Source organism: Varanus komodoensis, unplaced genomic scaffold (genome assembly GCF_004798865.1).
Source record: "Varanus komodoensis strain SLA01 unplaced genomic scaffold, ASM479886v1 scaffold3, whole genome shotgun sequence".
Classification (NCBI taxonomy): domain Eukaryota; kingdom Metazoa; phylum Chordata; class Lepidosauria; order Squamata; family Varanidae; genus Varanus; species Varanus komodoensis.
In genome coordinates, this window is record NW_025335761.1 from 25,433,222 (window position 1) to 25,445,465 (window position 12,244).

Here is a 12,244-nt window from a genome sequence, read left to right on the forward strand (position 1 = left end):
AATGTTGCCTACTGTACGTGCAGGTGATGCATCAAAGAAAATAAAACCAATCACAATAAAAATAAGGTGGAAATAATAAAGTGGTCATGATAAATTTTCATGAGCATGAAAGGCTACTATAGTCCTGACGCCACAGCGGAACTAGTTCCAAATTCTTGCCTGCCACTTTTCCTCTCTTCCCTCCCTTTCCCTCTTTCCTTCCCCTCTTTCTATTCTTCCCGTCCTTCCTCCTTCCTTCCTCCCTCTCCTCACTGCTTGGTGCCCACAGGCACCTGCTTGCCACTTGAGGATGAGGCAGGGCTTTTGGGTTTGCTTGTTGGTAAGTCGGGGTTGTTCTTAACTCAGATGTTCATAACTGGGAACTGGGTGTATTTGAAATAAAGGAAGTGCCACCTGTGGTTGCTGATCCCTCCGTCCCCTCACCTGGTGCAGGGGCCCAGAGCAGCAAAGGAATGCTGTCAGCCCTGATCTCTCTCTTCTGTGCTGTTGTGTTTATTAGTGATGGGGCTCTGTGGACAGGGTTTGCTCAGAAGTAATCCCAGCTATATTTAATCTGGGTTACTCCCTAGTGACTGTGTACTTTTGCGGTCTAAAAGCATGAGGTGTTATAGTCCAAAGTACATTCCCACACTCTCCCTTGCCAATGTGCCACAGTTTGCAATTCAGTTCGTAATTCAGAGAGCCAGTGTGGTGTAGTGGTTAAGAGCATGGGACTGGGACTCAGGTGATCTGGGTTCTAGTCCCCACTCATCCATGGAGCCAACTGGGTGACTTTGGGCCAGTCACAGACTCTCAGCCCAACCTACCTCACAGGGTTGTTGTTGTGGGGATAAAATGGAGGAGGAGAGATGATGTAAGCTGTGTTGAGCCCTTTGTAGGGAAAAGGCAGGATATAAATTGCAATATAAATAAAAATAATAAAATAATGAAGTTTCAAAGTCCTCCATCTTCTCCTTCTGGACTTGGGCCTGAAAAGTATGAGCACACAGAGAATAAATTTCAAGCAAGAGACATTGCACAGTTGTGTTCTGAAAGCAAGAAAGAGGTTAATTGGTTTATCTTTTATAGAATTTAAATTTTAGGAATTATTTCTAATGGAAGACCGAGGACACAGGAATGGCTGTGCTCGATAAGAACAGTGTTGTTCACCAACTGTCCGCACCCCTTTCCTACCCAAGTCCCCCAGCAATTAGTGCATGCAGGCGCACCTCCTCTGATACCAGAGACAGCACATAGCCAGCAAGCCTAGTGGCCACTGCTAGCCTGCACATTTTAAAGCTGTCCAAATTGATGGCCATCACTGCATCTCTTGGAAATGAATTCCATGGTGAACTATACTTCCTGTTATTTCTCTTGCTTGAAAATTCATGCACATTTTGTGCACATTTCTCCTAATATATGCCATATTCACATTTTGCAAGCAATTTTTCTAATGCAGTGCATCAAGCCTAGTTTTTCCTAATATATGCATTTTTGTATTGGAGGAACTCCAAGACATGCAAATTTTGAAGGATTGTTGAGTTTCAATCCACATAGTAGTTTGAAGGAGTGAAATTAGGTAAGTTTATATGAAAATGCAAACCAAAAGAATGAACATCACCCCATCTCAGGCTATAACCCACACTAGACCAATGTCAACATTTCTGTATTTCCTTCATCCCTACTGCAACCCTGCCAGAGAACTTGTTTTCTCTTAGCAGATAGAAACCACACAGGATTAGCCTATGTGAAATTAGCATCTCCATCTTGAATGCATACATTTAACCAGAAAGAATTTCTTACTTAAAACACAGTGAGACAAACACACACAAAGAGAGACAACCTTCAATACAGAAACGTATTAAAATACATTCATTAAGCTCTTCTACTATTTAAAATCTACTTATGCAAAGATAAAAGCCCTATTAATGCATTATGGTCAAAATCTGCAGAACAACTTCCTCTGGTGAAGTCCCATTATAGTTAATGAAGGCTATATTAGGGAGAAAAAAATAATCCATGGTTGGTAAAGGCAGCCTGTGTGTCATTGAAACTTGGCACTGTTTGTTACTTTGAAACACATCTATTTCTCCAGAATGTGAAACAAGGCAAAACAAAATAAAATCCCAAAGGAAATAAATTCTTGCATAGAAGAATGATCAAGCTGCTCCGCTTCTCCCACTGGATCGTACACAGTGATTGAAAAGGACTTTCTCCTTCAACTGTGTTTTAGGAAAGTGACTAAATCCAAAATGCCCAGCAAATCAATGAATCCACTGCAGTGCTACTCTGACTTTTTTTCATTTAGTTCTACATATTTTGGCTTTCCATACTTTGCATTGTGTATACAGATTTAGGAGAGAGATATGATGGAACCCACCTTGAAAGACAAAACGTATTTCTAGGTTTTTCATGACAGGATAACAAAAGGTGCTTCAGACAAGTTAGTTAAAAGGAAAACAGTCTGCAAAAATTGTTTGCCATTGTTTTGGTCAATTTTGCAATAAAAGAGCAAGTTCCTGGTGAGTGTGCCCAGTGTTCACACAGCGAACCAGAAATCGAGCCTTGTGCAAATGCCGTGCAAGTGATACTCCTCTTCCATGTCACATACAGAGGCATTTGTGCTGCACTTGATGTGGAAGAAGGTTGCTGGTTGCACATCCTTCATGCGCCAAGAATTCACAATCAGCTCTCAAATCAGCAGAGCTTCATCACAACTCTAATATGACATTCCTAGGTTGTCAACTGCAGACAAGGAAGGAGTCCCAAAAGAAGCACAAGCAACATAAAGATCTTCACAAAAGTACTTGTGCAAGTTCCAGGGAATGTTTGTAGCAGTGAAATTGTGCAGTCTCATATACATATTCAGAGAGACTGTGTTCTTCTGTTTTTACCACTGAGTATATGCACCTGAGGGTGTGATACCATGTTTAATCACACAGCTGTGGTCTTGTATCTGTGCAAGGTTGCTGGGCATTGGCTACTAAGAATTACTTGGCCTTAAATCAGGGGACCAAACCTCAGGCCTGGACACCAAATGTGAGCTTTCTGGGGTTCCAGTTCTGCCCTCCCACCAGAGTTTCCCTGGTGGGGTAACTGGACCAGCCCTTCATTGAGCAAGAAGGGAAAGCTCTCCCTTGTCATATTCATCTTCGTGATTTGCCTGAAACTACAGTTCTCCTGCTCATGATGATTTCATTTTTTTGATTTATGATAATTTTTTATAAAGCATGAAAAAATTGGATCAACTACTGCTCTTGTCTCCTCGCATAATATTTCACATTCATTTTGAAAATCATCCATTTTATTCCAAGTATCTGTACCCAGCTCTATATTTATTATATGGATAATATGATTCTTCGTTCAGTGTAAGGTTTCAGCAGAGTGATGATTTTTGCTTCTGACAGCGTCAACTACTGAGAATCGGAGAAGATAATAATACCCTCTCCTCATAAAGCACATTACGAGAAGGCCAGGTTAGTGTATCAGTCTTGGAAAGAAAAAAAGCGAAAGACCAAAGTATCTGTTGCAATACAAGTTTCACTCTGGGGCAACCCTGGCACTGGTGCTCAGGCCAGGACGTCTTCCCACTATTCATGTTCTGATGCTCTGATGGTGTGCCAACCAGCACTGCAATTAAAGCCACAGAAGAAGTAGTTCATTAGGCAAGTAATTCTTGTTACCGTGATTTAGACGTACTACGGCTGCTTTGGATACAATAGCAATCCCTTTTCTCATGTCTACAGAAGTGCTCCATACGAAAATTTGATAAGTCCCTGTATTTAGATGCACCTAAAGGTTTTATCATAAAGGTTTGGTTATTCTTAATGGGCAAAATGGATCTCCCTTTGGACTTGGTCATCACAAGATGAGAAAAGCAAATGCCTGGATTTTGCTCAAGTGTATAAGCCAATGTAGTTTTTCAGTAACTACTGCATGCCTTGCTTAGGCAGCACAAGAAAAGAATAATTAGAACACTGGTCAGTCTGTTGTCTGTATTGACTGGCCATGACCCTCCAGGGAACTTTCCTGGTCATTCATAGAGGTGCTGGGCTTGAATCTGAGGACTTCCAGATGCAAAATGCTGACCAGAACTAGAGAGCTATGACCTTTCTCCTGAACTGCACAGCAAAATACAGTGAAACTTCCTTCACCCAGTGCAGTGTAGCACAATCACACATGGGTGCTTGTCCAAGGCTAGCTGACAAGGGATGAAGCTGAATTCCTAACAATCACTTTACCCAGCAGCCTGTTAAGCCATGAAGCCAAGTTTGGATTTGCTTTTGGGGTAATGAACATCGTTACCTTGAGTGCCATAGTTTGGTAGAAAGGGCAGAGAGAGAGAGACAAATGGTGAGGTGCAACACAATGATACATGGATACAAGGCTTTCCACTTTACCCAGCAGCCTGCTAACCTTGAAGCAGAATACAAATCCAGTTCTGGGAGAAACCTGGTCACTCTGAGTGGCTTATTTGGTAGAAAGGCAGGATAGAGCTCAAAGAAATAGATAGTGCAATGAAAATTCAACTGGTACTAGAAGGAAGCAGCTTCCTGCACTCTGGTTTTGGTAGCAGACTTTGCATCTGCTTCAGCAACAGCAGCAGCTGCTGAGTTCCATACCCTCAAATGTTGGGAAAAGTAGATGATGGCTCAGCCATTCAATGTGAAATTGTTGGTGGCTGAAGGGATGTCGTTTGAAGGAGACCTTGCTCATAAATACAAATGTAGAAGCAGTAGTTAACGATTAGAAGCCATGGTTACTTAGGGGCAAGTGCTCCCCCGTTTGGGGCCTTACAGCTAGAAACTAAAGACAATGGATGTAATGAAAAACAATTCTGAGGACACCGGAGAGAGTTACTGCTGCGGTACGGCATTTTTCTCTTACTTCCATATAAATGATACCTGCACTTGAGGCACTTTATGAGTCTAAGAGGTAAAACATAGGAAATTCATAAAACATCCAGACATCATTTTATGGTGGGCAGTCACTCGGTGCCAGCTGTCCATGGACAGGGAAATACACAGTCAGATTCTGGGATCTAGTCAAGAGCAGGAAAGTTCACTTTCTGCCTATAAAATTTTCAGGGCAAGTTAATGTAGATGAAATAAACATTGGCACTAGGTCAAACAAAGCAAATTAAAAACATTGTACATTCTCTTTTGTAAATGGAAACCTGTTTTGTTTAAAACAATTCAGAGTACACTGTCAGGTTACAGGAAAAGGTCCTGGACAGGCCAGTATGACGGCTTCAAGTCTGATTTCAAGAATTACAAAACCAGTCAAAGCACTGACTGTGGTATGGAAATGTAGACATTCTCTTGCATCCCGTGTTGTTATGTGAACCCATGTGGTGCAACGGTTAAGACTGCTGGGCTGAGGCAGTGTTGGGTTGGGACTCAGGCAAATTCTGGGTTCTATTCCCCACTCAGCCATGGAGCTCATTGGGTAACTCCGTATCAGTCACAGACTCTTGGCCCAACCTACCTCACAGGGTTGTTGCTGTGAGGATGAGATTGGGAGAAGGAGAATTCTGTAAGCCACCTTGAGATCCTCGAAGGGAAAAGGGGCAGGATATAAATATAATGAACAAACCTAGAGTTGGTTTTAAGATTATCTGGTTTAGGCTAATATGATATGCATTTCATGATATTTAAACAAGGGTGGGCAAGCCACATCCATCTGGTTGTTTTGGCCTACAACTTCCATCACCTTTAGTCAGCAAAGCTAATAATGGGGGAAAGTGAAACAGTGAAAGGCTGAGATGTCTCCAGGGCCAGAAGTTGCCAGCCCTGCATTAAAACATCTGTTCCTTCTTGCACTTGATATTCTATTCCTTTACAGTTGCTTAACAGGGAAGGCCTAGTTCATCCTTTCTGGTACCATTATAGTGATGTTAATCTACCTAAATATGAAATATATTTAAAAATAGCAATTCCAGTTGTTCCAATATCTTAGAATAAACCAGTGATCTGTTTCTGTGACTGTCAATATCTGGAGAAATGGTGCAGCATGGCCATGGCAAGACTTGGCTTGAACCCTAGTTGGGTCATGGATCTACTTATTTATAAAAAAGTGTAACTAAATTCTAATGAAATGGTGAACAATGAAAGAATCCAGTAGAGGGATGGTGGGACTTAATATATATTCATTGTGCTGATGTGACAGTTAGAATGAAAATATGAAGGAATTAAAAATAACTCAGCTCTGGGTGTGCTATTGAGAGAAGGTCCTGGTTAAGTTCTAGATGTAGATGAGACTGTTAGTTTGATTACTAGAGAAATTTGCCTTTAAAAAATTACCTTTTGCATTTTGCAAACCAGGTCTGGATGAAACTTTTGATTACCACTGAGTTTTATCAGTCAAATTTTGTTGTTCTGTCAAAATTCATAGAAGGAGTTTACTGATTGATTTTGGTTAGCTCAAGTCAAAGAAAACCTAAACTATGAGGGCTACAATCCATTCTAAAGTTAGCATATTTCAGACTCATTGAATGAGAGAGTTTGGCACATGCTTACATATCTCCCACTGAAGTTATAAGATCCCAAGGTACCTTCTTTTAGTATCAATGTTGATTTTTTTTGTGCAATTCCCAAGTATATTACTTGTTGCCAGCTATCTTGATTTCAAGTTATTATGCACCTAATATGCTATCTTTATGTTGCTGTTTCTTTGGATATGGAAATTCCATGAGGGTCCCATCATTTGCTCGATGTGTCCATAGTTACAGAAAGAGGTTCTAAATAAGAATGCCAAGCCATCCAACACGAGATACATTTCCAAATAAATATCATGTGTTTCATCATCTTGATTATTATGAATGCTTCCTGTTGGCACCACTGAAGCAGCTTTAAACCTTCATCTGTGGAAGTTCTATTTGTGTTTGTTGGATGGAGCAGATGATGGAACAGGAGAAACTGACAAGGGAAAATGGCTGAGGAAGAACTGCACAAAGGCATGCATGGGATATCTGCTTGGAAAATGATATGTACTCCACCTTGGATCCATTAAGAGATTTGCAGAGGGAAAACAAAATTGGGTTTACTTTCACCATGGCTATTTGATGCTCCATGTCATTTAACAGTTGAGCATCACAGGCATCTACGACAGATAATATCTTGGAAGATAGGTCTGCAAGAAATCACTTTTGTGGGTATTTTGAGCTTAGAAAACTGGGAGACACTATAAGCTCTTCTTGCAGGCTGAAAGCTCAAGCTTGTGTCAGGCTTCACTAAGCACACAAGGCTCTGATTTTGTATCATTAAAGACTCATTATCTCTTTTAACTTCTGTTGAAAGCATTCATCCATAGCCATAGCTACCGCTGAAACAATAGAAGCTACCAGCTTAGTAATAATGCATTTTTGCCAGCTTAAAAAGCCTTTAAAGATGGATTGGATTTCACAACAAAGGAACAAAAAGGCCCTGTATAGGAAAAAGGAGTTATTTCTATACGCAGAGTCTTTAAAAAAACTATAGTAATGTTAAAAGATGCCTCCAGTTTTCATAGATCTCTGTACACCTGGATTATTTCAGTTTGGAAAAAATGCACTTCATTTGCAGAAAAAAGGAAACAAAATGTCTTTTTAAATAGTGCACACCCAAGTACAAAACAAATATTAACAAGAATGAAACACAAATAGTATATTGACTTTCATGGTTTTTCCCATTTGTACATAAGCACTGAACAAGCTTCTTCCTTTGAATTCAATAGTGGATTATATGAACAGTTATTTCTATATTTACAGGTTTTGTTTATGCATTCATGATACCTCTACTGTATTATCTGATGCCATGATAGAGTTTTCAATCTTATACCTACCATAATCTTCTTCTGCATTCAGTATATCTGAGTCAGTTTGTTGGCATAAGGGAATTTTGAAGGTTATATTGCAGTACATGAATCAACGGAAAATGAAATGCACTTGAGACATGATCAGCCAGTTTTAATTCATTGCAAAAAGTTAGAGATACCAAAATGCATTTAATGTAATCCGATCTCTTTATTCAAGCCTGAATTTATGAACAATTCAACAGGGGTAGACTGACAACTTTGCATGTGTTTTTTAAGTTGACTACATCAAATGCCAATTTAATATCTCACAAATATATTTATTTATGCATATTGTTCAAGCAGAAGAGAAACATTTGAGTATTTATTTCTTTTTCCACAGTTAAAGAGAGTCTGGAAAATACATTTTTCCCACTGACTATCAGTATAATGTATGCAAGCTTTGTATTCTGTTGTAAACCAGTGCCTCTCTGAGACACTGGATTGGATGGGAGTTAACAAACTGAAGCTCAATCCAGACAAGACTGAGATACTGTTAGTGAGTGGTTCCTCTGACCATACGGAGGGTGCGCAACTTGTTCTTGCTTAAGTTGCATTCCTCTTTCAGGAGCAGGTGTGTAGCATTGAGCTGCTCCTTCACCATCTTTCTCACCTGAGGTCCAGGTGGGCTCAGTGAGATGGAGTACCTTCTACCAGCTTTGGAGCAGGATCGCCAACGTGGAACAGGTTAGTCTGGGATTGGTAATCTATGCTGTAGCAATCTCTAAAATGGATTACTGCAATTCACCCTCCCTGGGACTGCCCTTGATGACAGTTCAGAAGCTGTAGCTTGCACAAAATGCAGCAACCAGACTAACAATCAGGAATGGAAGGTCTGACTCTATAACAACGCATCTGACCCAGCTGCAGTTGAGGGCTGTATTCTTCCGAGCAGCCCAGTTCAAGGCACTGGTCTTAACATGTAAAGCTCTGCACGGTTTGGGACAACAATACCTGATGGAGTGCCTCTTCCAACCATAATCTACCCGGTGGCTATGCTTAATGTCTAAGGCCTCCCTCTGAAAGCCATCGTAACACCCCACCCTCCACGAATAAAATGATAGAATCGAGACAGCAATAGTTTAAATAGCCAAAACAATGAAGTCCAGCATCTTAACTGCAAACAGATCAACGTAAAAATGTTTCAAGGCCAAGTTAGTAAGGAAGGGAACAGATGTGTATCTGTTGGGAGAGGGCTACCACTGGGCAGCCCAGCCCTCAGTGCCCACTGATCTGATCAATCTGGATTGTGGGCTTGGAAGCAGAGCCTCTGAGGTCAATCTGAAGGCCCGGAGTGGATGCATTTCTATGTCTGCAAGTGGTCCTTCAAACAGCCTGTCCCAGGGCCCATTTTGGGCTTTAGAACCCCTACCAGCACATACAGGCAGCATTATGGTACATTATGGATGTGAACTGTCCAGAGAGCTGACTGGCTACAGGCACAGTATAGCAATGTTTTAAATGAATGAATGAATACTCTCAAAGTCTGGATGGACTAAATATGCAGCCCACAGTACCAGCGGAAATTTTCCAAACATATTTTAAGGTATCAAATAATACATATTTATAATAAGTATTTCATTGGAATAAATGCCTTTTCTTTATTCTATGCTCACAGCCTTATGAATGAATAGTTCTCGTTGTGTCTCCAAAGCAAGTGGGCTATGCCAAGATGTCCTTTTTGGATATGATGCAAACTCTTCAACTCTCAGGTTCCTGGGAAATCAGATCTGCAGCAGGCTGGGCAGCATATGCATCCCTTTAAGCATTAAATACATATAGATAGTCATAAATATGTTGCACTGAAAAAGGAAAACAAAGATACAGAGAAAACTGAGGTAGCTCCAGCTTTTAGCAGAGCAAATCTCATCTGAGGTAGAGCTGCTGTAGGAAGCACTTCATATTATGTATGAACACTACACTGTATTGATTAAGGTATATTTTAATCAATGTGTGAATACTTTAAGCAGAGTGGCTTTGATAGGCCCCATGGGAGCCTTATTTCATGCAGTTCAAAGGTTACAAACCTTTGATTCTAAAACAGGTGGGGAGGTGATAACACATAATTACGAGGCTGAATCAGGTTCCCCAGCAGAACATCTCAGAAGGAGGTATGGCCGCAACAGAGCAGCTGGATGTTAGCTGAGACAACAACCAATTTGCAGTGCTTCATTTTCCCAGCATTCAGGGCTACAGAAATCGTAGAATCCAATGGGATACCAATTCACGCACATTGTCTACAGAACAGGGGCTCAGCACGGCTCTGCAGAGAAGTAAAAGCATATTTCCATGAAAAGGTCTGATAAAGTCAGAGAGCTGGTGTGTGGGGTGCTGTGGGGTGGTGATGAGGGTGCTGGACTGGAGGCCTGGGAGACGTGGGTTCTATTCCCCACTCTGCCTTGAAGGTCCCTAGGTGACTTTAGACCAGTCTCTCACTCTCAGCCCAATCCACCTCACAGGGTGGTTGTTGTGAGGATAACATGGACCTATGCTGGCCGCCTTGGGTCCCCACAAGAGGAAAAAAAGGCAGGCTATAAAAGTGCAAGGCAATGATAATTAAAAACTAGCATGCTTTTTGAAGATTAGCACCCAGTGCTTACATCAAGGGTTGGACACTTGCTGACAACCCATGGCCAAGCAGGTCCCCCTGTACAAAAGCCCCCTGATGTGGCTGGTCCTCTTCATCACTGCAGCCTTGCTGACACCTGGGGTTCCTTGCAAGCGGGAAAGGGGACAGGGCATACATGCAGTGAAATAGTAATAAGGAAGGGCATTATGCCTATGGGCCCTGAGAAACCGGCTGCTGGCACCAAGAGCATGCATGTCTGTTTGTTTATTTGAAGTGTATCCTGACAAACCAGCCTATTCATGCTCTCCTGGTTGCTTTGGACTGCAAATCTATAAACTACAATATCCAGGGGGCTGTTCTGCTTTGGATGGTTCCATTGTACTTTCAGGATTCCACTTTCTGTAAGCTCTGCTGGCTTTCTCTTTTCCACAGATGAGCACTTCCACTCATTTCAGGTGATTTTTAGAAGCCTCAAAGCTCCACAGCATAAGCAGTGGATCCTGGTACCATGCATAGCAATTAAACATTTGAATGGGCTTTCACATCCTTAAAATGTGACAACATCATCCAACATCTTAAAAATTGTCCTGGAAACATATTCAGCTAAGGACCCAAATCTATTCCAAAAAGGTGCATTTTTTCATCATGGTTCTAAACATTGGAGAGAAGCAGCCAGGTGAGTTTCCCTGGGATAGAATTTGATGCAACTGGTGGTGGCAGTATTAAATAGTAAATACATAGGCGTGTATACAGAGTGACACTCAGGAGTTTTAAGCAAAACTTTAAAGAAAATTATTTTCAAATGTGCAATAGGTACAGGGAACAAATGCAAAAGAAGAAAATCAGCAGTGGATCCTGTTAAATGCCTAGAGGTAAAAGACTGGCATGGCAACATATTTATCTAGAGTGTCAAAATTCCCTGGCAAACCACTGTATACAGAGACAGGATGCATGAGGGAGAAAGCTGTGCCACCAAGGTGGCTTTCTAAGCCCCGCTTTAATATTTGCAACATGGATCAAGCCAGTGGTAGCTGGTGGCCACCCTCAATGGCACACAGAGACAGGGCCATAAGGTCCCAAAAGCAAAGAAGCAAGTGGTGTCTCTGACCCATGGAAGTCTATGTGGTATGTGTGGGAAGGTTGTTTTGCCTGGAGTAAGTCTTGACTTGGTACGGCACCCAACCGGACTGTGCATCTGCATCATTGCCCATTGTGCTACTAAAGGAGATGGAGCCCTGTCTAGGAAGGTACAAGGAGAGCGCCATTGAAGCCAGTAAGCATCAGAGGCGAGATAAGCTTCCAGGCACCCTCTAGAAACATTCCCCACCAACAAAGCGAATGACCTGCATGTTCACGAGCACTATGCACACACAGTTTACAGACTGAAGCTGCCATTCGTGGGGAGCAAAGGAGACAAGTCGGGTGAGCACAGCAGCAGCCAGTACAATTGGCACAGTGCTGATTCAGTAAGTAATCAAATAGAGTCTTTCTTTGCTGTTTTTACATGACTCCAGGGCTTGCTCTGCCTCTCCTGCACTTAAAGGGCCACCATCACACACATTTTGTTTTCAGGATCATATATAAGTCACCCTGAAAGATCTGGGTCCAAAAAGCAGTGGGAAAATACTGGAATAACTAAGTAAATGCATGGCTGAGGCATTTAATGTGGTTTTGTTGTAATTATGTAATGTTTTATTGGTATTTTATTATTGCTGAGTGCTTCAATCACTATTTTTAGTGGAGAGACTGAATGTTAAATACATGCATACATTTAAACAGGCGTGTATGGTAAGTTGCACGTCTGCTTGGAAGGAGGACACACAAAGCATCGAATACCTAAAATGACCTCTTTGGCTACCCTAAATA